This window comes from Vanessa tameamea, chromosome 30, assembly GCF_037043105.1.
Source record: "Vanessa tameamea isolate UH-Manoa-2023 chromosome 30, ilVanTame1 primary haplotype, whole genome shotgun sequence".
Classification (NCBI taxonomy): Eukaryota; Metazoa; Arthropoda; class Insecta; order Lepidoptera; family Nymphalidae; genus Vanessa; species Vanessa tameamea.
This window is the reverse complement of record NC_087338.1, coordinates 1245426-1267728: the sequence shown is the minus strand read 5'-3', so window position 1 is coordinate 1267728 and position 22303 is coordinate 1245426. Positions and strand designations below refer to the sequence as shown.

The 22303-nt window shown below is 34.1% G+C and overlaps 2 protein-coding genes across 4 annotated transcripts in view; both read right to left on the bottom strand.

Annotated features, from left to right (window-relative positions):
• Window positions 1–8501, bottom strand: part of LOC113391550 (uncharacterized) — a 61914-nt gene extending 53413 nt beyond the window's left edge. For all 3 annotated transcript variants that reach the window (XM_064219955.1, XM_064219953.1, XM_064219954.1), the window contains exon 1: window positions 8354–8501. The gene's annotated coding sequence lies outside the window, so the exon portion shown is untranslated. The remainder of the gene's footprint in view (window positions 1–8353) is intronic.
• Window positions 5969–22303, bottom strand: part of LOC113391644 (sorting nexin-32) — a 134965-nt gene continuing 118630 nt past the window's right edge. The window contains exon 13 of the mRNA XM_064219964.1: window positions 5969–5987. The gene's annotated coding sequence lies outside the window, so the exon portion shown is untranslated. The remainder of the gene's footprint in view (window positions 5988–22303) is intronic.

The following is a 22303-nucleotide window of genomic DNA, read 5'->3' as shown; positions in this document are numbered from 1 at the left end:
TGATTATGTTTTGTAGGTTGAATTGACTCAGCGTTCGCCTGATATACGACGACTAACATATCACCAGAAACGAAAAGACCCTAAGCGTTTTTCTGGACAAAATAAGATATGCTATTGAGCCGAGATGGCCCAGTGGTTAGAACGCGTGCATTTTAATCGATGATTTCGGGTTCAAACCCAGGCAGGCACCACTGAATTTTCATGTGCTCAATTTGTGTTTATAGTTCATCTCGTGCTCGACGGTGAAGGAAAACATCGCGAGGAAACCTGCATGTGTTTAATTTCAACGAAATTCTGCCACATGTGTATTCCATCAACCGGCATTGGAGCAGCGTGGTGGAATATGCTCGAAACCTTCTCCTCAAAGGGAGATGAGGCCTTAGCCCAGCAGTGGGAAATTTACAGGCTGCTAATGTAAGATATGGTAGCTTCGCAAGGATGTATTTTACTAATAAAGAACATTTTATGATAGAAATATAACTTATGCCTTCGGTACAGCACTCAGTAATATCGTAGCAGTCTACCAATGAAAGAAAATTTGAATTATACAAAAAACAAACAAATTTATAATATTAGTACTTATAATACGTCATAGTATTTTTTTTTAATTTTTTTTAATGATTCTAGACACATTATAAACTGCCCAAAAATATTGTGAACGTTCAAAAACAAGATAGACTGTATTTAAGGATTTTTTGCTGATTTATGATACATTAATTATAATTTATTCGAATTAGGTTAAGTTATCATGATACGCAGATTAAGTTGAAAAGTTGATGATGACAACAGAGTACTATGAAAATAATGCTTTCGGGGGCACAAAAAATATATGTATTAATGTCATGAAGTTAGCTTACCTACCTTTATAAAAAGCTCCTTAAGCCACTGAGGGTAGGGCATACTTTGATTGACTTGAGATATACACTACAATCTCTCTTGACCAGATATTATTAACGCTAAGTATCTCTAGATATTTGAAAAAATTATCCTTATCTAATCCAAATATATCAAAATAGAGAAACAAATACAGTATAAGCGAATTTCGGTGCCTTTCGGGACTAAGAATGACCCTGGGATCTGATATTGGGGCGTAAAGTCCTGCGTTAAGCAATGGGACGTGTACTTGTTGCGACCCAATTTTTACACAATAATAGAATACGTGGGCAACGAAACAAACAAACGAAAAAACACGACGAATAATGTCTAAATGTAATTATCTATTACAGTAACAGCCTTTAACGCCCCACTTCTGGGCTAGTCTCCCCCTTTGAGAAGCTTTGGAGTTTATTGCACCACGCGTGGGGTCTTCTCACGATGTTTTCCTTCACCGCCTAGAGCGAGATGCATTATAAACACAAATCGAGACACACAACTTGAAAATTTAGTGCCATGGTTTTGAACCCGCAATCATCGGTTAAGATGCTCGCGTTCAAACCACTGACTCATCTCAGATTATACATATATTGTTCAATATTAACATATACGTCCTTGCGACCCCTTAAACATATGCAAATTTTTATATTTTCATCATTCTATAACATATTTCGTTATGTATTTAAAATTTAGATCATTTTCTTCGATTTGAATAAACACATTTGTAACGGATCAAGGTCGATTGCTTGTGAAATTATTTAGAATATCATCTTTAATTTGTTTACGAAATGGTCGGTATATTTCTCTAGATTAATTATTCAAAAAGGTTTTTTCATAATTAAACTTTTAGAGGTCGGAGGTGAGGGTTTAAGATTGAGGTTACATTCTTAGAAATTGTGTCGTGTGACCGTTGATATTTATTAAAAAATACACACAATATTTTAAGTATATTTCACGGTAACAAACAAGTTGCTTCAAATATATGTATTGGACAACATCACATTACTCTGATCCCAATGTAAGTAGTTAAAGCACTTGTGTTATGGAAATCAGAAGTAACGACGGTACCACAAGCACCCAGACCCAAGACAACATAGAAAACTAATGAACTTTTTCTACATCGACTCGGCCGGGAAACATAATCGCACTGCTGATAAATGTTATTCAATCATTTCTTTGTTTATATTTTGTTGAGAAATTTTTTTTTGTCATAACTTAAGCTGAGATGCACTTACTTGGTGGTAGGGCTTTGTCCAAGGTCCTACCTATATATTCCTAACATTGTATTGTTGTGTTCCGATTTGAAACGGTTCAGCTTATAAGTTACGATATTATCTCGAACATATTGCGATGCAACTTTAACCGAACAACAAATGAACGTACCCATGAGAACCGGTGTATACACTAATCGACTACGGCGGTCGTAAAATTATACTTTGTGAATTTTTAGTTTAGTAGAAAATTACTATTATTTAAAACGAACCTTATAAGCCTGGTGCTTTCTAGTAGTATTCATTTTTAGCTTTTATTTTTAAGCACTTTTGCTACACATAGCGCTTTTATTGAGGTGCCAAGTGCAGTAAAAGCTTTGCCAAGATTACAACATCCGGTTGTTCATAAAGCTGATAAAAAGCTCATATGATGAAAAGAGACCGACCCGTTAGTCCCAAAGCCCTACAAACTAAGATAGACCTCCTGATCTTTGATCAGCTTTAAATAATAAATTCTACAAAAAACACTATTGAAAATTTCCAAACGTATACTAAATAGTATGTTTCGGACACACTTATGAAGCACTACTGTTTCGATTTTTTTTATTTATTCTACAAAAGCTCTGCAATAGCAACCAAACAAATGTCAAACAGAAGAGAAGCGAACGAAAATAAAAACTGTACCTTTACCTGTTTATATAAATAATAATATTACAAAATAATGAATTATATAAAATGTATTTAAATAAGACTTTATCAATCGTAATAGCGAGCAAAATTAAACCGTATTCAATTGTTTTTAACGTTAAACAAAAGTATGGACTACCCAAAACACTAAACAACGTGTCAAAATTTCATTTATAAACTATGTATAATATAATTTATCGCGTCGATACGACCAAATGCGGTCGTCCGTCCTTTCGTAACGTGTTACGAAAGCGACATACGTAACGCGCAAGGCATGTGAACTTTATCACTGAGCATATAGAAGTCATTATGTTGTTTTGTATGTTGATACGTAAGATAAATAAATGGTGATCTTGGATAAAATATTATTAGCATCGATCGTTTGTATGTCTTGGTATTTGTGTGTGTGTGTTTTTTTTTTAAGTTACTTTTATTTGATGATTTCTGGCGGACTATTTATCTAGTAATAAGCTGAGATGGTCGAGTGGTTAGAGGCATCTTTAGCAATGATTGCGAATTTTAATTTGTGCTTATTCATTCACGCGGTGAAAGAAAACCAATGTGTGTCTAATATCAATGAAATCCTGCCACCTGTGTGTCCACCGACCCGCATTGGAACAGCGTGTTGGAATAAGCTCCAAACATCAAAATCAAAATCAAAATATACTTTATTCAAGAAGGCTTTTACGAGCACTTTTGAATCGTCATTTAACAAACTATTTTAAGTAAAGCTACCATCGGTTCGGAATGTAGATTCTACCGAGAAGAATCAAAAGGGGGGGGAAGGCCTTAGCCTAGCAACGGGACATTAACAGTATAACTAATAATCTAGTAGTCTTATAAGGCTGTATAATATATATGTTTAGTTCCTGCCCCAGGTTACTTTTCATCGTCGAATCTCAATAGCATCCTGCTGCGTGGAAGGTGGGAGCGTTGTCCGTGCCTTGGAAAGTACAGTAGCAGTTCTTGATGCGCCTGAACTCGTTCCGGTCGTATCAGATGCCGTTTATGAGAGTCATAGAATATATTGCACTTGTGCTTTTGAACAGCTGTGCGCTATATTTAGTAGTATAATAGATTTATATCTCTTGAGATTTTTTACCAAGTTATATGTTACGAAAAATCTTTCTTCCAATTGCAAACATATCACGTGGATGATTTTGACATATGATTTCAAGTCCTGCTTATGTGTGAGTTCACGTGTATCATAGCACAACCACTAGTACTGGCTTATACAACAAAATTTTAATTACTCGGTAAGGTCAAGTACTAAAGATCTCGTGATAACAATGACGTAGCCAGCTTCCTATTGTAATCGGAATTTTATATTAATCTGAAGTAAGATAAAAAACTCAACTAGCATTTTCCATGTTAACGTTTTTTTTTTTGCTAACCGTACATTGATTTGCGTTCGTCATCCAAATATATATCAAGTTTATGTTTACCCATTTTTTTTACTAATTTTCAAGGTTAACATTTGTGTGTTCGAAATTTAAAATAACGTTTATTTAATATATAATATTAAGCAGGTTGTCTGTTTCCTTTGCCTCCGTTTGGTAATCTAAAAAAATTAACCAATGTTCTAAATCTCATCTGAACCTATCGAGCGTTTAAATACGGTTTCTTAAATCTATTACATCGTATTATTTTTATTTAATCGATCAAAAATAGAATACAATTTTACTTTTTTATTTAAACCATCAAAAATCGATTTACTCTTTTTTATTGAACCAATCTAAATTTGAATTTCGATTTACTAATGTCATCTGTCAACTATACTTAATTTACTTAAGAAGGTAACAGTTCTTGACTTAGCCTTTGGCTGTACGATAAAAGACTGTCAAGACAAACGATTTTTAAGTATATATGTTTTCCTACACGCTTGTAAACGAATGGATAGAGGCATCAAGGATCGTCGGTTCAAATTCAGTTTGTTTTAAGTTATTTCTAGATCATGGTTGATTTTTTTTTGGAAACTAAAATAATTCGAACAGCACCTGCAAGAATAATACGACAGAAGGCTCATTAGTGTGCCCATTGACCAGACGCCTTAAATTTTACTTTAAATGTTTGAAAAATTAACGGAGCCGGTAATCTGTCCGAACATTGCAACAAAAGTTTGTGTCGATATTCGAATTTTCTAGAAACTATGTACTATGTGACATTTCACATTGAGAATAACAATAAAATTATTGACTGTTATAAAAAAATACTGTGACTTACTGAGTCCAATCTAAGCCATTAACACAATACAAACAAAAAAAGGCATCAAAATCGGTCCAGCCGTTTAGAAGCTCAGAATATAAAAGGATCAATACTGAAACTTATAACTATTACCTTGATTTAAATGAATGTATAACAAATAAAAAAAAAAACAAGCGCTTGTTATTTCAGTAGCGGGAAATCTTTACTTATAAAATTTAAAAGAAAAACCTATTTTTTTTAAACAAAGAGAACCGTACGTTAGTAAAAACTCGAAATTTGAATTTAAGTATTATACAAAACTATTATTTCGTAGGAATTCCCAATTTATTCTTAAACTTATTTGCATTTTAGTACGAAATTCGTATCCGGCTTATGTCACAATCGTAAAGGAATTTATGTATATGTAAAGATGTTCGCACGTCCGTACCTTCGTGCTGTTTACTTACTTGTTTAAATTAAATTATGTTTTATTTAACGCTATGTTTTAATCTAAAGATTAAATATATAAATTTAAGCAAAACTTTTTTTTAAACATTTGTTTTAACTTACTTTTAAATGACATTTTATTTAATAGATCGTATTTATTATTGTATTTTATAAATATTATTTATATTGATATGAGTATAATTAAAACATTGTAATTTTACTGTACTTTTAATAAATATTTTACGGTATAATTTTGAGATAAACATTGTTTTATAATTGACATTTTGTATTATAATAATAATAAAAAAAGAACCCTACAGTAGCCGATTTATCATCTGACATTTAAAACACCGCGCGCTCATTGGTCACGCTTTATGTTACAAACTTCCGTCCCTTTTCACGAAATCCAAAGATTGCAGGAGAGACATTATGAATGATATTATTTAAAATGATATCGTTAAATTGCGTCACGACATCTACATACAAGTAAAGATTATGTCATTTTTATTTATTTTCGCTAAACTAACATTGTGAACATATGAGTCATACAGAGAGAATACAGTATACAGCGCCATCTATAGCCTCCTCGTTATAAACTATCACTTCAACAAAATTACAATATAGAATGTATCATTGACAGATCGAAAAATAATATATCTATATATATATATATGTAAATCTTCTGTAAGTTTGTAAGAAAATTTCAGAGAATTAGTTTTTTTTTGTGTGTCTTTGTGTGGATCCTGTATCCGGTAGTAGGCGCTGTGATGATCGTGATACAGACAGGACGAGAGGTAGTATTGAGCCGTTAAACCTTTGCGCTATTTGTTTTTCATGTAGATTCTACTTAGAACCGGTAAAAAACCTGACAGTTATTCTTTTTAAATATTTTCCACAACGACCATCAAATATATTAATTATAATAAATTTAAATATTCGTCATCATCAGGCTTATCAAACATTTTTACAATATATTATGATTAGAATATTTCTTAATCTTTCACATACGATAATAAAATCATTAAACATATTTATGAGTTTTTTTTATTTAAAAGCAACGGTATTTATAAATTAATTAATTATGAGATTGACGATTTTTATGTTGTCTACAATTAATTCTTGTTATAAATTAATTTGATTCAAGATTAATGTCTTGGTACATTAAATGTTATTTAAAAATATATATATCAAGATTTTCATCGTTTTTTTGTGAGCGTTCTAAAGTTAAATGCATTAGTTCTCGTTGAAATTTTACGCAAATAGGTTATAAATATATTTCAAACTCTTTTTTTTTTTTAATTGTAATCATTATTTTCCAACACAAAGAGAAAATTGGTCTACTTTGATTAGTTTTTAAATAAGTTTTTGTATAATATATTTAACTATTAAGATTGTTATAGCTATAATATCCGTGTCATCTGAGGTCAAATATTTATTATATAGCCATTACATATTATGACTAATATATACAATAATACTATCTTAACTACATTTATGTATAATATTTCTTAAAGATTTATATCTTACAATATTGATGTCGATAAAAGTTTATCTGTATAACATATTCGTTAAATTAAATATATTAGTAATATTTTATTTATTTAAAAGAAGAAAAGAAGAATTAACTTACAGCAACTACTACTGAGTTTCTAGCCGGCACTAGATCTACTATTAATTAAATATATATAACGATTCTAGCTGACTGCCTGCGACCTGCGACTTTACCTGCGCGAAATTTATAAAACACGGTTTTCCAGCCCCCATTTTACCGCCTTAGGGGTGGAGTACTGTAAAATCCGTTCTCAGCGTAGATTTTGTAGTTACATAGATTTGAATAGAATATATTTGATTGTAAAAAAGTTTAACATCTCGCCTTATTGCCTCCACTGATACGAGGGGTGATCCTTGTGTTTGCCCAGAGGATCCGAATTGCTATTCGACGGGGAAATGCTGCTAGCATTCTTGCCACCATTCCACGCGGTCAAGATTTACACAGTAACTATTTTTAATTCATATTTGCATATAGTTAAGGACTTAATATTAATAATTCTTTTGAATAAATTATATTTTAATATTAATGTCAATTATATTAAATATTGTTGGAGGTTAAATTCATTCATTAAAATATCTTAATAGAGTAAATATGTAAGATTAACATCAAGAGCAGACTATATATTAATCTAATATCATATGTTGTAAGCGTTATGTAATATATGTTTACAATAAACATATATTTAATCGCATTGATTTATAATATAGGTTTTTTTTTATTAAATAAAAATATAATTGAGAAATGTATTTTAATATAGTTTTTGTAATATAGTATTAGATATAGTATGTTAATTTTAAAAATAATAAGCTTATTATAACATGATCGTTTTATTAATGAATATTACATTAAAGTATAAATATTCATTTCTATAAAATGTCTTTAATTTTTAATTAATTGTTGTGTTTATTTTTTTTTAATCAACTTGTTACTAACTTAAATAAATAAGTTTTCATATTGTAATTAAAATGTTGTTTAATACTTAGAACAATGATTTGTACAAAAAAAGGTTTTATTGAAAAGACTTCAACGGGTGCGGAATATTTTGGGTGTCTATGGGAGTCATTTTTTTAATTTTTTTTTATGAAGTGTTAATATTTAACATATTTATATTCATTGTGTGACACTGAATAATGTCCCCCATTAAAGGAAACTTTCGAAACTTAATAAGTTCTCATTATTTATAATAAATTTAAAAAAGAATCGAAACAAATTGATTTTCATAATTCCATTTAAGAATAACATTTAAAAATTATTTTAACATAAATTGTATGAGTATTTATAAAAATACTTTTTTTTATTTACTTATTTTATTAAATTAAAAAAAAAAACGCAAAGATATGCACGAACCTAAAAAAAAATTAACAAAAAAAAATTAATAAAAAAAAAAAGACCAACTCACATTAACACGCAGTCGCACTTAACACAACACTAAACCAGTTAACACAAAAACGTCCCTGTGTCTGTGACGTCACGCTACGTCTCCACTTACGAGCGTCGGATCGGAAACAACCGACCGTGTATGAAAATCCATTCTTATATAGCAATGTTTTGAAACGCGTATTGACCTTTGAATCTGTCAAGCGCTTTAAAGCGACAGTCTTGTCATTCGTTAAGCGTAGGAATATTTTTTTTATTTGTCATACTATTATGAAGAGCATTTTCCTGAATCTTAGAATTAATTCTTCATGGAAAATCGTTTTATATTGCAACATTGTCGTACGTTATATCCTCGACGTATTCCGATATCTACACTACAAGAGTTATTCTTTTACAGCCCTTATTGTTTTATGATTAAGACTCAATTTTATTTATGTTACCCGACCAACATACATTCTTTTTTTTTAAACTTAATCGTAATTTTTTATTTTTTTGTTTACATTCCTTTGCCAACGAAGCTTTTATTTGACACAATTAAAAAATCATTTAGCGTTTATAAGTATCTTCCAAAACTGTAATATATCATATTGAAGCTTTTGTTTTCTGATGGATTGGGATAGGGGTAATTCTACTGGATGCCGCTGCAGACCCGCTCCCCCGAAGACGACCGGGGAGGAGGAGGAAGCGCTACGCGCACCTTCTCCCCTCGCCTCAATAGGCTTCGCAGGGACTAGGGGGGGTCTCAGTACCCCGAGAACCTCTAGGTGTTGGAGGCCCGCATAGGCGGGCCGACCGTCAGGGCGTCACGATAGCATGCGCAAGCGATCCCGTGGCGCCCGCCGAAAGACGGAGAGGGTACCGCTGGTTTTTTAGTAGGTAAACCCGGTGTACCTGGGCGCACTCGTAGTCCAGGGCTCCGGGGAATCCCACACACTGCCCCACCCTCCATCACGTGAGGGAAGCGCGTAACGCGTTTTTCCAGCGAGAAAAAAAATAAAATAAAGGGTAATTCTACTAACAAATTGTAACTTTATCGCGTACAGGAGTATTCCCTTTCTATAAACTCAATGATCCAGTCGCGGTTCGATCTGTTATGTCCTGTTCATGTAAGTACAAGAGCTTACCATCATCTTTTAAACTATTAAAATAAGCTTAAACTGTAGTGAGGAAAACGGTAGATCAGTTTCAATCTCGGTACGGGTCGGTAGTCAAAGTTCTAAATTAGTAATATTTTACATACACATATTAAGAGCCTGTAAATTTCTCACTGCTGAGCTAAGGCCTCCTCTCCCTTTGAGGAGAAGGTTTGTAGCACGTTCCACCCCGCTGCTCCAATGCGGCTTGGTGGAATACACATGTGGCAGAATTTCGATAAAATTAGACACATGCAGGTTTCCTCACGATGTTTTCCTTCACCGCCGAGCACGAGATGAATTATAAACACAAATTAAGGACATGAAAATTCAGTGGTGCTTGCCTGAATTTGAACCCGAAATCATCGGTTAAAATGTACGCGTTATAACCACTGGTCCATCTCGGCTCTCTAATATTATAATATTTTACTAATTCTAAAGCATAAATACTAATTATTTATTAATTAAAATCAATTATTACAATTGTATAATAAATCAATCTATGTACAAAAAACTTCATCAAAAGTATAACACCTCGCCTATTGCCTCCACTGGTGACAGGAGGGCTGGTTCGTTTTTAGTCCAGAGGATCGGAATTGCGATTCAACGGGGAAATGCTGCTGACATTCTTGCCACCATTCCACGCGGTCAGGATTTATACAGTAACTATTTTTAATTCATATTTTTTTTAATATTTATATGTGTTATTAAATATTGAATTCTATGTGTTATTAAATAGTTTTTTTTAAAAGCTAATACTTAAAGCCTCTGTTAAACCGTAAACAGATCGACGTTGGATCGGATATATCATTGCCATTATATGTTAGTAGAATCGCCCTCCAGGTGGTTTCTATTACAGGTATTCTTATTCTCAACTCAGACACTAACTTTTCACAGATTCTAGACTATGATATGAACGTACATTTCCTTAGATGTAATCGCTTCTTAATTACGTTATTTCTCTTATTGGGAATTGAACATTATTGTGTTTTGGTGGTAGGGCTTTGTGCAAGCCCGCCTGGATAAGTACCACCCACTCATCAGCTTTTCTGCCGCTAAGCAGCAATACTTGGTATTGTTGTGTTCCGGTTTGAAGAGTGAGTGAGCCAGTGTAACTACAGGCACAAGGGACACAACATCTTAGTTCCCAAGGTTGGTGGCGTATTGGCGAAGTAAGGGATGGTAATTATTTCTAACAGCACCGATGTCTATGGGCGGTGGTGACCAGTTAATCAGGTGGTCCATTTGCCGGTCCATCTAAGTATTATATAAAAAATACTGTAATTTTTTTTTAAAAACTTTGCTTAGAGCCGGGATTTACGTCATTCTCAGGGGCTGAAGCCAAGTGGGCAGACACTTAAAAACTTAAAGCTTTGAAGCATTTCCCGTTCCCCTTCAAATTTGGTATTTGTACGGTATCAAGCTTTCTGTATATTTACAAAAATAAGATTCGGAAGATTCAGAGCTTTTAAAGATGCATTAAAGATAAAAATACTTGGACATAGAATTTACTTACTTCCAGGCAGGATATATAAAAAAAAAATTGTTGTTTATTAAAGTGTTGGAAAAGAGGAATTACTCTCGGTAGAATCTACTTTCCGAACCGGTGGTAGCTTGAAATTTAATTCAACAGTTTATTATGATGATTCAAAAGTGCTTTTATGAGCCTACCGAATAAAGAATATTTTGATTTTGATTTTTGATTTGGAATTTGTTTGCTTATTACGAGTATGCTAGTGTTTGAGAGAATTGGTATTATTTTTACTGCTGCTGTTAGTGCCACACACGTGCTACTTCTTTGAGTACCGTGTATTTAGTAAGTTTTTGACTGTTTTTTGAAATGTCTCTGTTGTGTCGTTCTGTCGTAGTATATTTAGTGCTTTCTATTCTAGTACAGTATCGGGTGTATTTACAAGTATAGACTATGATTTTTTGTTAGATATTAATTTGTATTTCAGAGTTAGTTCTAGGTGTACTTCATTCGCATCTGTTTATAACATTGTCTTTCGCAACCGCAAGGTACCAATGAGAATATGCGTGACTCACCCAAAAATACTGACAGCTCATAATTTCAACTACTCTAGATCATATTTTGTTCAGACTTTTGACTTCCACTGCTGGACAAAGGAGCGCCAACTATCCCGATCTTGGGGAGCGCGATTCCATCCCCTACCTGGCACCTTTTTTAAATCTTCCGTCGACCTCTCAACAGGAACTACACTACGTTTGACTAGGCCTGGTCTCCACTATAACACGTTTCGTCTCCATCGGCGTTCAAGGCATTTGGAGACACGACCAGCCCACTTCCATTTCTACTCAACTTATTCTACTCAACTCTACTATCATGCTATAATAATAATAAAATAAAATTTAAATAGAGCCAAGATGGCCCAGTGGTTAGAACGCGTGCATCTTAACCGATGATTTCGGGTTCAAACCCAGGCAGGCACCACTGAATTTTCATGTGCTTAATTTGTGTTTATAATTCATCTCGTGCTCGGCGGTGAAGTAAAACATCGTGAGGAAACCTGCATGTGTCTAATTTCAACGAAATTCTGCCACATGTGTATTCCGCCAACCCGCATTGGAGCAGCGTGGTGGAATATGCTCCATACCTTCTCCTCAACGGGAGAGGAGGCCTTAGCCCAGCAGTGGGAAATTTACAGGCTGATTATGTTTATGTTAAAATTTAAATATAGTTAATCAAATCAAAATAAATAAACAGACATAAAAAATACAAAAGATTACATTTTAAATAAAGAAAATAACATTGAAATAAATGCACGTTCAGATGAAGACTACGACGCAATATTGATGGTCGTCCGGCCGCTTTCGGTCACGGCTAATCTCATGGGTGATCAAACAACACAGGACATATTATTGTGCACTACAAGTGTGTGCACAAACACAGGTCTCACTCTCATAGACAGATGAAAGAGAACGAAAGAGTTCAGGTGCAGGACCAAAAGATTCACACTTCCAACTTCCAAAGTTTCCAGGGCTGTTAGTGAGAATTTTTCCACAGAAATACCTAATGACTTTTTATAGGCCCGACCTGGTGATTGAACCTAGAACCTCGTGATCTGTATATAAAGCCACTAGACCAACAGGGCAGTCGAAATTTTTGTAAACGACTACTTTCCTGGATAGCCAGTTGAAAATGCAGCATCGAGGGGCTTGCAGGTGCGTTGTCGGCCTTTAAGGAAGGAGTACGCTCTTTTACAATTTTTTTCGAACTGTGTATAGTGTTGGCCCTAATGGCCTACAGCGTCACCGGGCGGGGAAGCGAGTTACAATACTCAAGCCTATTGAGAAGCCATTTGGGCTCAGAGTACGATATATTGAACACGCCTACGATATATAGACTAGAGTTCTCAATATATATTCTGTAATGTTTTGTATGTACGGAAAAATATTAATGATTTTATGAGAAAATGTGATACTCATAGCATTGGTACAAGGAACAAACACAAACTTCTTGTTGGGAATGAAACGATCGTCTCCTGGCTATTTCTATTCATATTCAATATATTATGTATTTAATATATTTAACAAAAAAAAAGACTCGCTGAGTTTCTTTCGCCGGTTCTTCTCAGGTCGGGGTATTTTCTTTTCCGAGCCGGTGGTTGTGTTTCATTTGACCATCAATAAGTAAGTGTAATGCTTCCATATTGAATAAAAGAATTAGCGTTTGAGTTTGACTACGTCGGTAGCTGGTAAGTGTGATTCCTTATATTAGTGATTTTTATACGCAAAAAAAAAATGGCGGCCAATTTAATATACAGCATCGATTCGAGTGCCTTTACGTGGAATCATTTAACATTCCCAATGACATATATAATACTATATAATGGTATTTATATCCAATTCGTATTCCATTCGCGATAGGACTAGCTCATATCGTTGTCTAGAACCTTTATATATTTTAAATATATATATATATATCGTGTTAATAGTCTTCATTTAAATCGAAACCGGGAGGTGTAATTATTGCGGTTTTACCCGTTCGAAATTTAAAAAACACAATCTTCCACCGTTTTATCCCCTTAAGGGTAGAGTTTCGTAAAATTCTTATTTCGGATGTCTACACCCTATAAGGAGCATACCTGCCAAATTCCAAGTTTGTAGGTTTTATAGTTTCTAAGATTTGACTGGTATTTCGCTGTTATATATACAGTCTTACAAGAACTCAGCCTCAGCCTGGACCGAGCGGGATCACATAAAAACGGAAGAGCGCTTAGTACCGGGCCTAACAGACTCAGGCGACCTATGCACGTCCTGAACGACAACGACGTTAGCTTCACTATCGCAAACGCGCCATTAGTAGGGAAAACCACCACACTACACAACTCACACTCACAGCGTTTCCGCCGGCGGAAACGAGGACCCAGACTAGCGACGTCACGGAGGCGGCCGTGACGTCAGTAAATTCTATCAGTGCTTAAATTCACACCCCACCGACTACGTTCTGAGCCGAGGTGCGATCTCATAGGAGACACCCACAGGACGAACGTCACTCTCGAGCCCAAAAGGGTTCACCTTAAGGCAGAGTTTTAACACTCGCCCCAACGTTCGGTGAAGCTGTAAAGGCCAGTAGGGCCAACAGCACTACTCAATCGAGATACAAAAAAAATAAAAATATAACGGGTTTAATGTTCGGTTGTCTGTCGGTCGATTAGGTTCGAGTCTGTTCGTATCGGTCGTGATATTTACTATTCTTATATACTTATTATTTAATAATAAGTATATAAGTGGATAAGTGTAAATATGTGGAATTAAATAAAGCTTTATTATTATTATTATTATTTATATACTTATTAACTCTCTATGTATTGCAATATTCTTGTGTAGCTGATTAAAGTTATATACTGACGGTAATTGTATTCGATTATAAATATATAAAGAACTATAACTATAGGTTAGCCAATCGTGTTATTTTTTTAATTTAATTTATCTTAGGGTTTGTTAGAATAGATTATATACTAAAATCTTCTTTAAAACGCGCTACAACTTCTGATATGAGTTTTATGTATATTGGTTCAGTAGTTTTATCATTTAATATAACGTACGTTTCCTCGTGGTTATTATAAGTAGGTGATTTTTTTTATATCGGTAGGCGGACGAGCTAATGGGCCATCTGATGGTAAGTGGTCACCACCGCCCATAGACAATGGCGCTGTAAGAAATATTAACCATTCCTTACATCACCAATGCGCCAGCAACCTTGGGAACTAAGATGATATGTCCCTTGTGCCCGTTACACGAGGTCACTCACCCTTCAAACTGGAACACAACAATACCTAGTACTGCCGTTTGGTTGAATATCTGATGAGTGGGTGGCACCTACCCATATGGGTTTACACAAAGCTTTACCAAGTAAATGTGAGATAATGTAATCGTATAGACACAACTCATAACAATAAGTTTTCGACTTCTAAACGTCAATACCGGATGTATCCGGCTATTCTATTATTTAATAAAATTCCGTCAACCGCAAACGAACAAAGAGCCGAGATGGCCCAGTGGTTAGAACGCGTGCATCTTATCGACGATTGCAGGTTCAAATCCAGGGCAAAACCACTGAATTTTAATGTGCTTAATTTGTGTTTATAATTCATCTCGTGCTCGGTGCTGAAGGAAAACATCGTGAGGAAACCTGCATGTGTCTAATTTCAACGAAATGTGTAACCACCAACCCGCATTGGAGCAGCGTGGTGGAATATGCTCCAAACCTTCTCCTCAAAAAGGAGAGGAGACCTTAGCCCAGCAGTGGGAAATTTACAGGCTGTTAATGCATGTAATGCCGCCAACCATTTTACGATTACCAGTAATCGTATTTAAAACCCATGTTAAATCTGTAAAAATCTATATATGGTCTATATATTTATGAACGCAGTGAAACTCAAACTAAGAACATCATAACAAAATCAAAATATACTTTATTCAAGTAGTCTTTTACAAACATTTTTGAATCGTCATTTAACAAACTATATCAAGTGAAGCTACCACTGCTTTGGAATGTAGATTCTACCGAGAAGAACCGGCAAAAAACTCAGTAGTTACTCCTTTTCAACATTTAAAAATACAAAGTCAACTCAAAGATTCTCGGATTTAAACCTGATAAAGTTAAAGCCTGTTAAAGTCCCCCTGCTGTGCTTAGATCTCCTCTCCTTTTTGAAGAGGTGTGGGTCTTCCACCGAGCTTCTTTAATGCGGCTTGATTAATACACACACACATGAAGATTTCCTCTCAATGTATTCAGATACTTATATATATATACAATGGACGTTGAGTATATCATATTGCGAAAGATATTATACATGTTATTACCTATAAAAACTAAACCTTTGTTTTAAAGCGTGCGATGGGAAAACCCGCTAAAACTAAACAAAAAAATATTTATGTAACGAACGGGAATCGAAGCCTTGATGACTCACTATCTGAGACCGGATGTCCTAATGTTAGATCACGTGAATTTCAAATGATTACTGTTAAAAAGGAACGTATAAAGATTTTTTTTTTCATTACAAACACTTATTAATCCATTAATAATCTCCGAAGGACGAAGACACAATGTTTTTATTTATCCGGTACTTTCAGATCAGATTTAAGGGAGGGCAACCGGGGCAACTGCCCTAAGGCCTCCACATGAAAGCCCCCCACAACAGACATTCTGACAAGTTAGCAAATATCTATATATATTCAATCAATATATATAAAACTCTTCCGTTACTGAGTGATTTATTGACTGAGTGACTGACAGACAACGCACAGCCTAAACCACTGGACCTAGGGACTTGAAATTTGGCACACGTATACCTTGAGTATCCTAGACGTGCACTAAGAAAGGATTTTTCATAATTCCCACGGGATAGGGAATAAATGGGATTTATATTTTCGAACCAAAGTAGCTCTATCTCCGTAACTATAATTATTAGGGGTTTCAAATTTAGCATGCAAGTACATTATAACAAAAACTAAAAACTATTTTTAGGATATTTCGGAATTCCCAAGGGATAGGGAATAAACGGGAATTGTGTTTTTTATTGAAAATCCGTAATCCTAGAAACTAGAAATTTGGCATGAAGATAGTTATTATAGCACAATAAACTAAAAAAAAAAAAACTGAAAATCGTGATTTTTTTTTTATTTGTTTTTAAAAATAACCAATATAAATTGATCCCACACTGCGTACATTTTGCTTATGAGCAGGGCTCTGCTTACATTGGAAAATTTAAAAAACTTGAAAAAAGGGAAATGTCTTCAAGCATCGTTCCCTTTTGGTAGATCTATGAGCTTTTTACATACCTATAAATATGTACATAGAACTCGGTCCACGATTCAGACTCGTCTGTTTGTCTGTCTGTCTGTCTGTCTGTCTCGCTTTCACGCCCAAACCACTGGACCGATTTAAATGAAATTTGGTACACAAATAGTCTAGAGCCTGAGAAAGGACATAGGCATACATACTTTTTAATTGGGAAAAAGTGCTGTAAAGGGTTGAAAAGGGGTTGTAAGTTGTTGAAATTATTGTCATTTTAAGAACTAGAAGCATTAAACTCATATTTAGGCTGGACACTTATAAACTAACATATCATGACCACTAAGGAGGGAATTTTGGAAATTCTACCCCTAAAGGGGTGAAATTTGGGTTGAACGATTGTATGGAAGTCCGTCATTTTTAAGTTGGAAATATAATACTTTATTTTTAGAATACTAATTAAAAATAAGTATATAAACATGTAAACGTTTCTGCATATTCTACTCCTAAGGGGGGTGAAATAGGGGATGAAAGTATGTATGAAAGTCCGTAATTTTTTAAGAAAGAAACATGAAACTTTATTTTTGGGCTACCGATTAAAAATGTCTTGATTCGCATTCAAGCGTTTCTGGATATTTATGCCTAAGGAGGGAAATTGGGTTAACATTCCGTATACAGGTTAGTTTGGTAGACCGTTATTTTTGAAGTTAGAAGCAGGAAACTTTATTTTTGGGCTACTGATTAAAAATTAGTAGATACGTATTTAAGCGTTCTTGATATTTTACGCCTAAAGGGAAAAATAGTTGTTGACATTTCGTATACAGGTTAGTCTGGAAGTCTTGAAACAATATTTTTGGGGTAGCGATTAAAACTGAGCTGATTCGCATTTAAGCGTTTCTGGATATTCTACCCTAAGGGCTGAAATACACATCAATGTGGTATACAAAGAGGTCTTACATTAACGTAATATTTTAAGTTAATTTGTAAATATATTCATATTCTACGCGAGCGAAGCCGCGGGTAACAGCTAGTTTATAATAATGTTACTAGCTACTGTTTTAAAAGTTAAAAATTGTAATGAAATTGAAATATTCTAATCAATAATATAATTTTTACGGTCTCCAGGCCATTGTCGGTCTAAGACCTTCACTCCTTTGTGTCCCCAAGGCCTCCAGATCTTTAAAGCGGACTCTGGGTACCCAAATGAATGTGTGAATGGTTTAGACGCCAAACATTCATTTTATTTATGATCGTATAAACCTGTAACAATTATTTATTTATCCTTGATCTTATGTTAAATTTTTGGCCGTGTAAAACCATAAAAAGGTTAGTTTCATTCAATAGATCGTGTTGATTTAGGAATGCCTATTTGATACCTAACAGACACGCCCTACTGTCATTGTAAGGAACGTGTTAATCATGTTCGTATCGAATATGAATTATTATGTTCGTAATATTATTAATCGATCTTGTCTATTGTAATTCAAGATGTATTTTTTATCAGTGGATCAAATTGTGGAAGGAAGTCCTGTCAAAGGGAAAAATTTATATGAATACTAGCTAAACCTGCGGCTTAATCCGCGCGAAATTTATAAAACACATACTTCCAATACCCGTTTTACCCCATTAGGGTTGGAGTTTCGTAAAGTCCGTTTTAGTGTCTACACTTTATAAGGAACGTACCTGCCAAAATTCAAGTTTGTAGGTTTTATAGTTTCTGAGATTTCGTCTATTTTAACCGACCTAGTCTATTGAGACGCATAAAGTTTTCATACAAAAAGTAATCTACGATCAACATTTGGAGCCATAAATTCAAGGTTACCCATACTCTCCACTTTGATTTCGTATCTGATAAAACCAAGCCAAAGACTTGTTATCCACTAAAGGAACATGACTAATAAAGGATATTATTGCTTCTCTCTTAGCATCGGTGTACTTACCATCTTTTTGATCTGAATCATCTAATGGGATTTGGTGCCTTGGGATTCATTGAATATACCGTTACGGCAAACGATATGACACTTTCTTATGACGTCATATCCCCCTCCATCTCTCTACTTCCATGTGTGCGTGACGTTCATACTACATACTGTATTACTATATATTTATTTGTCACTTATTCAAAATTATTTCTTGTCCGACTAGTGCAAAAACCTTCATTAAAAGTATAACTCCTCGCCTTATTGCCTCCGCCGGTGGTGGCTTGGTTCATTTTTGGCTTGGTAGATCGAAATGGCGATTCAATGTAGAATGCTCTTAGCGTTATTGCCAGAATTCGACGTGGTCATGATTTATACTAGTGTTGCATATTTAGATTATCGATAGTTCAGGTGTTAGCTATAGTATCGAAACTATTGATAGTTCTGCAACGCTGATTTATACAGTAACTATTTTATTTTTTTTATGTAAATATACGATCAAAGATATATTAGGTCAATCGAATTAAAATCTTGTATTAATTGAAGTATATTATTACACTTTATGAGTTGTATTGTGTCAAACCAGAGTGCCTGCCGTTTACTGAGACTCGACTATGACAAAGTATACGCTGGGATTGGCCAACGCCTCTGATTGGCTATTGAAGATTTAGTCAAATTAACATCTAATAAACGAAACATTAATTGATCGGATTAAAATCAACCTAAGTTACCACCGTGTTTCTAAACGTCACATTTATCACAGCCTTACATTTTATAACAATAAATATTTGTTTTCGATCATAAACTATATAGATAGCCAGAAATTTAGACAATACACGTCCGCCATTTTTTAATATTATTTTAGACATAGTATTGAATTGTTTTGTTTATACATGACATTTAAATAGTCTTGTAATTGTAATAGACCTCTGTTTTATATCGACTCAACTGTTTAGTATGTGGGTGGGATAACTTTGTGGTGGGCGGCGACCTTAGGTGTTAAGGTGCCATTGTAATTTTGATTAAATATCTTAACTTCGATCTTGACAGAGGTTAAATGTTACTCGGTCATAGATATTGTATTTATGGAACGCATTTAAAAGTCTCTTGCTTTTTTTTTTAATACAGTTACCGCGAGTTTGTCGGAGGTATTCTGTAAACAGCCGGTTTTTTTATAACAAAAAAAAAATAATATTTTCAAACTAGTTAATAAATAATTTCTAAAAAAATATATTTCCCCTCGCCGATTTCTGCCATGGCAGCTCCTCAACGAAGTACAACCAACGCCAATAACAGAGTAAACACAGGTGCACTTTTTATTCAATCGATTCTGACACTGTAACAAATATTAACTACTCTGTAAACCTTAAAAATGCAGCCGAAAAAAAAGTACTTATATATCTGTTAATGGAGTTACTTGACATAACTATTTGCATATCTAAAAAAAAAAATTAAGCATACTCTTTACTCAAAAATATAAAATAATTAATTAATAATATATTTACTTTCTATATCTATTATTATTATTAAGTATGTACGAATTTTTGAGCATGCAATTCGGAATTTGTGTTGGCAGTTCGTGTAGGTGCCGTCTTAAAATCAGCTGCAAGCCGAGTCTATGACCTTTTCAAATTTCAACGGCAACAGTCAACATATATTTTTAAATCTGCTATTACAAATATTTAAAGCCTTTTATCAATACTGCTTTCATGAATCATAATTTTATTTAAGCTAATGTTTAAATAGATTTATTTAAATCGAGCTGAGTTGGCGTAGCAGCTAAAATGCGTATAACTTAACCGATATTTGCGATTCAATGTTGGCACGAATGAAACATTGGCATCCAAGGTTCATTCATTAGTCTTTATAATATACAATGTGAAAGCATTTTATATGAACATATACACAGTACAACGGGTTCAAACCCGAGCAGGCACCACTGAAATTTCAAATGGTTAAATTCTAACTTATAATTCGTCGTGATCAACGGTGAAGGATAACATCGTGAGGAACTGCATGTGTATTAATATCAGTATAATTAGCTAAACTTCCCCACAAAGGGAGGGGAGGGTTTAGCCCAGCAGTGGGATCTATATTATGTATAGATATTAAACTACTTTTCTTCAAATTTGAAAAAAACTTACATGAACTTGCATGTTTCGATGATTTATTGTCTTACTCTTATTTCTATCGGCCCAGTGGTTAGATCGCGTGCATGTTTATCAACGATTGCGGGTTCAAACCCAAGCAAGCACCACTGAAAGTCCATGTGTGTCTGATTTCATCATCGAGCAGGGTGGTGTAATTAGCTCCAAAAACCTTCTCCTTTAAGGGAGAGGATGCCTTAGCCCAGCAGTGGACCGTTACAGGCTGTTATTTTTATTTATATTATTTTTTACTGGTAACGCTAAAAGCTCGTTAATAGTTACGCCATACGATATACGATAATCTTCTGGCCTACCACATATTATAAATATCTAATCAAAGGCATTAAGATATACAACATTTTTAATTTTTCTGTTTCATAAACTCGAATCATTTGTAAAAAATACATTGGTAAAGAAGGCATGTTATTCGATACAAGATTATATAGATGATAAAAAAGCGTGGAGTTAATGCTTGTTGACTTCCAGGCAGGAGACATGACATACATATATAATTGTATTCAACTAACATGACTGTATTTTTAGATGTTGAAAAAGAGTAACTACTGAGTTTCTTCCCGGTTCTTCTCGGTATAATTTACATTCCGAACCGGTAGTTCCTTAAAATAGTTTGTTAAATAATGATACAAATGTGCTTGTACATGCAAAGTTATTACGAATAAAGTATACTTTGATTTTGATTTTGATCCCATAGACTTCAACTACGTTTTTATTTGGTATCATGAATTCATCAGACATTCTACCACCAAACAGAAATATTTAATATCGTTGAGTTCTGATTTGAATAGTGAACGAGACAATATAACCACAGGCACGAGGGAGACAACATGTTAAATCCCAAGATTGGTGGTACATTGGCGATGTAAGCAATCTTTAAAATCTCTCGCGTTGCCGATGTTTGTGGGCGGTCGTTATCACTTACCGTCAAGTGGCGCATTACCCGTCCGCCTACAAATACAATGGTAAAGAAATCTAGTTAGACATATTCCTAACACCATACTTTTAGTTTAAGACATATTTAATATTCATTATTTTGTTCAATTCTCAATTTTAAAAACATGTGTTTTCGTTTTGGTTAGTGTTGCATATCGATAGTCCACTATCGATAGACTATCGATGGTATTGTCACGTGTCAATACTATCGATAATATCGATACTATCGATACTATCGATACTATCGATAATATCGATACTATCGATAGCTTCCCATGAGCAATACTATTGATACTATCGATAGTTTTGCAAAAACCATTACTTTTAACCTAAACTATCGATAATATCGATAGTTTTGTGCTATCGATAGCCAGCAATTTCCGATAGTATTACTTTCTCAAGATAAGTAATTTAGTTGGCCTGTGTATATTTAAGTATTTTTTAAGGACGAGTAAGGATGCTCCACAACACTAATGTTTCACTAATAAAACTATTAGGTGCCAATAGTAACCATGTTTACTCAAAAATTTCCAAAGTGTTATATACAAACAATTAGCGAAT